Source organism: Ascaphus truei, chromosome 1 (genome assembly GCF_040206685.1).
Source record: "Ascaphus truei isolate aAscTru1 chromosome 1, aAscTru1.hap1, whole genome shotgun sequence".
Lineage (NCBI taxonomy): Eukaryota > Metazoa > Chordata > Amphibia > Anura > Ascaphidae > Ascaphus > Ascaphus truei.
Window position 1 is genome coordinate 243357999 of NC_134483.1, and position 5699 is coordinate 243363697.

The following is a 5699-nucleotide window of genomic DNA, read 5'->3' on the forward strand; positions in this document are numbered from 1 at the left end:
GTGTGACTCTGTGACTCTGTGACTGAGTGTGTGACTCTGTGACTCTGTGACTCTGTGACTGACTCTGTGACTGAGTGTGTGTGTGTGTGTGTGTGTGTGTGTGTGTGTGTGTGTGTGTGTGTGTGTGTGTGTGTGTGTGTGTGTGTGTGTGTGTGTGTGTGTGTGTGTGTGTGCGTGTGTGTGACTCTGTGACTGAGTGTGTGTGTGTGTGACTCTGTGACTGAGTGTGTGACTCTGTGACTGTGTGTGTGTGTGTGTGTGTGTGTGTGTGTGTGTGTGTGTGTGTGTGTGTGTGTGTGACTCTGTGTGTGTGACTCTGTGACTGAGTGTGTGTGTGACTCTGTGACTGAGTGTGTGTGTGACTCTGTGTGTGTGACTCTGTGACTGAGTGTGTGACTCTGTGACTCTGTGACTGAGTGTGTGTGTGACTCTGTGACTGAATTTGTGACTCTGTGACTGAGTGTGTGTGTGTGTGACTCTGTGACTGAGTGTGTGTGTGACTCTGTGACTGAGTGTGTGTGACTCTGTGACTGAGTGTGTGTGTACAGACACCCACCCACAGCCGCCTGCCCACCCACCTTCACCGTATCCCATACTCCCACATGCCCCTCAAATGTCCCCCACATGCCTCTGAATCCCCCCCTCGTGCCTCTGATGTCCCGTTGCTCCGTTGTCCCGCGCGCCCCTCCGATGTCCCGCTGCTTCGTTTACCCGCGCGCCCCTCCGATGTCCCGCTGCTCCGTTGTCCCGCGCGCCCCTCCTATGTCCCGCTGCTCCATTTCTTGTGTGTGTGTGTGACTGACTGACTGACTGACTGACTGTGTGTGTGTGTGTGTGTGTGTGTGTGTGTGTGTGTGTGTGTGTGTGTGTGTGTGTGTGTGTGTGTGTGTGTGTGACTGACTGACTGACTGTGTGTGTGTGTGTGTGTGTGTATGTGTGTGTGACTGACTGAGTGTGTGTGTCTGACTGTGTGTGTGTGTGTGTGTGTGTGTGTGTGTGTGTGTGTGTGTGTGTGTGTGTGTGTGTGTGTGTGTGTGTGTGTGTGTGTGTGTGTGTGTGTGTGTGACTGAGTGTGTGTGTATGACTGACTGTGTGTGTGTCTGACTGACTGACTGACTGTGTGTGTGTGTGTGTGTGTGTGTGTGTGTGTGTGTGTGTGTGACTTTGTGACTGAGTGTGTGTGTGAGTGTGTGTGTGTGTGTGTGTGTGTGTGTTTGTGACTCTGTGACTGACTGTGTGACTCTGTGACTGAGTGTGTATGTGTGTGTGTGTGTGTGTGTGTGTGTGTGTGTGTGTGTGTGTGTGTGTGTGTGTGTGTGTGTGTGTGTGTGTGTGTGTGTGTGTGTGTGTGTGTGTGTGTGACTCTATGACTGAGTGTGTTTGTGTGTGTGTGTGTGTGTGTGTGTGTATGTGTGTGTGTGTGTGTGTGTGTGTGTGTGTGTGTGTGTGTGTGTGTGTGTGTGTGTGTGTGTGTGTGTGTGTGTGTGTGTGTGTGTGACTCTGTGACTGAGTGTGTGACTCTGTGACTGAGTGTGTGTGTGTGTGTGCCTCTGTGACTGAGTGTGTGTGTGTGTGTGACTCTGTGACTGAGTATGTGTGACTCTGTGACTGAGTGTGTGTGTGTGTGTGACTCTGTGACTGAGTGTGTGACTCTGTGACTGAGTGTGTGTGTGTGTGTGTGACTCTGTGACTGAGTGTGTGACTCTGTGACTGAGTGAGTGTGTGACTCTGTGACTGAGTGTGTGTGTGACTCTGTGACTGAGTGTGTGTGTGACTCTGTGACTGAGTGTGTGTGTGACTCTGTGACTGAGTGTGTGTGTGACTCTGTGTGTGTGTGTGTGTGTGTGTGTGTGTGTGTGTGTGCGTGTGTGTGTGTGTGTGTGTGTGTGCCTCTGTGACTGAGTGTGTGTGTGACTCTGTGTGTGTGACTCTGTGACTGAGTGTGTGACTCTGTGACTGAGTGTGTGTGTGTGACTCTGTGACTGAGTGTGTGTGTGACTCTGTGACTGAGTGTGTGTGTGACTCTGTGACTGAGTGTGTGTGTGACTCTGTGTGTGTGACTCTGTGACTGAGTGTGTGTGTGACTCTGACTGAGTGTGTGTGTGACTCTGTGACTGAGTGTGTGTGTGACTCTGTGACTGAGTGTGTGTGTGACTCTGTGACTGAGTGTGTGTGTGACTCTGTGACTGAGTGTGTGTGTACAGACACCCACCCACAGCCGCCTGCCCACCCACCTTCACCGTATCCCATACTCCCACATGCCCCTCAAATGTCCCCCACATGCCTCTGAATCCCCCCCCTCGTGCCTCTGATGTCCCGCTGCTCCGTTGTCCCGCGCGCCCCTCCGATGTCCCGCTGCTCCGTTGTCCCGCGCGCCCCTCTGATGTCCCGCTGCTCCGATGTCCCGCTGCTCCGTTGTCCCGCGCGCCCCTCCGTTGTCCCGCGCGCCCCTCCGATGTCCCGCTGTTCCGATGTCCCGCTGTTCCGTTGTCCCGCGCGCCCCTCCGATGTCCCGCTGTTCCGTTGTCCCGCTGCTCCGTTGTCCCGCGCGCCCCTCCGATGTCCCGCCCCTCCGTTGTCCCGCGCGCCCCTCCGATGTCCCGCTGTTCCGTTGTCCCGCGCGCCCCTCCGATGTCCCGCTGTTCCGATGTCCCGCTGTTCCGTTGTCCCGCTGCTCCGTTGTCCCGCTGTTCCGTTGTCCCGCTGCTCCGTTGTCCCGCTGTTCCGTTGTCCCGCTGCTCCGTTGTCCCGCGCGCCCCTCCGATGTCCCGCTGTTCCGTTGTTCCGCGCGACCCTCCGATGTCCCGCTGTTCCGTTGTTCCGCGCGCCTCTCCGATGTCCCGCTGCTCCGTTGTCCCGCGCGCCCCTCCGATGTCCCGCTGTTCCGTTGTCCCGCGCGCCCCTCCGATGTCCCGCTGTTCCGATGTCCCGCTGTTCCGATGTCCCGCTGTTCCGTTGTCCCGCTGTTCCGTTGTCCCGCTGTTCCGTTGTCCCGCTGCTCCGTTGTCCCGCTGCTTCGTTGTCCCGCGCGCCCCTCCGATGTCCCGCTGCTCCGTTGTCCCGCGCGCCCCTCTGATGTCCTGCTGCTCCATTTCTTGAGTGTGTGTGTGTGACTGACTGACTGTATGTGTGTGTGTGTGTGTGACTGACTGTGTGTGTGTGTGTGTGTGTGTGTGTGTGTGTGTGTGTGTGTGTGTGTGTGTGTGTGTGTGTGTGTGTGTGTGTGTGTGTGTGTGTGTGTGTGTGTGTGTGTGTGTGTGTGTGTGTGTGTGACTCTGTGACTGAGTGTGTGACTCTGTGACTGAGTGTGTGTGTGTGTGTGCCTCTGTGACTGAGTGTGTGTGTGTGTGTGACTCTGTGACTGAGTATGTGTGACTCTGTGACTGAGTGTGTGTGTGTGACTCTGTGACTGAGTGTGTGACTCTGTGACTGAGTGTGTGTGTGTGTGTGACTCTGTGACTGAGTGTGTGACTCTGTGACTGAGTGAGTGTGTGACTCTGTGACTGAGTGTGTGTGTGACTCTGTGACTGAGTGTGTGTGTGACTCTGTGACTGAGTGTGTGTGTGACTCTGTGTGTGTGTGTGTGTGTGTGTGTGTGTGTGTGTGTGTGTGTGTGTGTGTGTGTGTGTGTGTTTGTGCGTGTGTGTGTGTGTGTGTGTGTGCCTCTGTGACTGAGTGTGTGTGTGACTCTGTGTGTGTGACTCTGTGACTGAGTGTGTGACTCTGTGACTGAGTGTGTGTGTGACTCTGTGACTGAGTGTGTGTGTGACTCTGTGACTGAGTGTGTGTGTGACTCTGTGACTGAGTGTGTGTGTGACTCTGTGTGTGTGACTCTGTGACTGAGTGTGTGTGTGACTCTGACTGAGTGTGTGTGTGACTCTGTGACTGAGTGTGTGTGTGACTCTGTGACTGAGTGTGTGACTCTGTGACTGAGTGTGTGTGTGTGTGACTCTGTGACTGAGTGTGTGTGTCACTCTGTGACTGAGTGTGTGTGTGTGACTCTGTGACTGAGTGTGTGTGTACAGACACCCACCCACAGCCGCCTGCCCACCCACCTTCACCGTATCCCATACTCCCACATGCCCCTCAAATGTCCCCCACATGCCTCTGAATCCCCCCCTCGTGCCTCTGATGTCCCGTTGCTCCGTTGTCCCGCACGCCCCTCCGATGTCCCGCTGCTTCGTTGTCCCGCGCACCCCTCCGATGTCCCGCTGTTCCGTTGTCCCGCTGCTCCGTTGTCCCGCTGCTCCATTGTCCCGCGCGCCCCTCCGATGTCCCGCTGCTCCGTTGTCCCGCGCGCCCCTCCGATGTCCCGCTGCTCCGTTGTCCCGCGCGCCCCTCCGATGTCCCGCTGCTCCGTTGTCCCGCGCGCCCCTCTGATGTCCCGCTGCTCCGTTGTCCCGCGCGCCCCTCTGATGTCCCGCTGCTCCGTTGTCCCGTGCGCCCCTCCTATGTCCCGCTGCTCCATTTCTTGTGTGTGTGTGTGTGTGACTGACTGACTGTGTGTGTGTGTGTGTGTGTGACTGACTGACTGTGTGTGTGTGTGTGTGTGTGTGTGTGTGTGTGTGTGTGTGTGTGTGTGTGTGTGTGTGTGTGTGACTCTGTGACTGAGTGTGTGACTCTGTGACTGAGTGTGTGTGTGACTCTGTGACTGAGTGTGTGTGTGACTCTGTGACTGAGTGTGTGTGTGACTCTGTGACTGAGTGTGTGTGTACAGACACCCACCCACAGCCGCCTGCCCACCCACCTTCACCGTATCCCATACTCCCACATGCCCCTCAAATGTCCCCCACATGCCTCTGAATCCCCCCCTCGTGCCTCCGATGTCCCGCTGCTCCGTTGTCCCGCGCGCCCCTCCGATGTCCCGCTGCTCCGTTGTCCCGCGCGCCCCTCCGATGTCCCGCTGCTCCGTTGTCCCGCGCGCCCCTCTGATGTCCTGCTGCTCCATTTCTTGAGTGTGTGTGTGTGACTGACTGACTGTGTGTGTGTGTGTGTGTGTGTGTGTGTGTGTGTGACTGACTGACTGACTGTGTGTGTGTGTGTGTGTGTGTGTGTGTGTGTGTGTGTGTGTGTGTGTGTGTGTGTGTGTGTGTGTGTGTGTGTGTGTGTGTGTGTGTGTGACTGACTGACTGTGTGTGTGTGTGTGTGTGTGTGTGTGTGTGTGTGTGTGTGTGTGTGTGTGTGTGTGTGTGTGTGTGTGTGTGTGTGTGTGTGTGTGTGTGTGTGTGTGTGTGTCTGACTGAGTGAGTGTGTGTGTGTGTGTGTGTGTGTGTGTGTGTGTGTGTGTTTGTGTGTGTATGACTGACTGTGTGTGTGTCTGACTGACTGACTGAGTGTGTGTGTGTGTGTGTGTGTGTGTGTGTGTGTGTGTGTTTGTGTGTGTGTGTGTGTGTGTGTGTGACTCTGTGACTGTGTGTGTATGACTGACTGTGTGTGTGTCTGACTGACTGACTGACTGAGTGTGTGTGTGTGTGTGTGTGTGTGTGTGTGTGTGTGTGTGTGTGTGTGTGTGTGTGTGTGTGTGTTTGTGTGACTGTGTGTGTGTGTGTGTGTGTGTGTGTGTGTGTGTGTGTGTGTGTGTGTGTGTGTGTGTGTGTGTGTGTGTGTGTGTGTGTGTGTGTGTGTGTGTGTGTGTGTGTGTGTGACCCTGTGACTGAGTGTGTGTGCCTCTGTAACTGAGTGTGTGACCCTGTGACTGA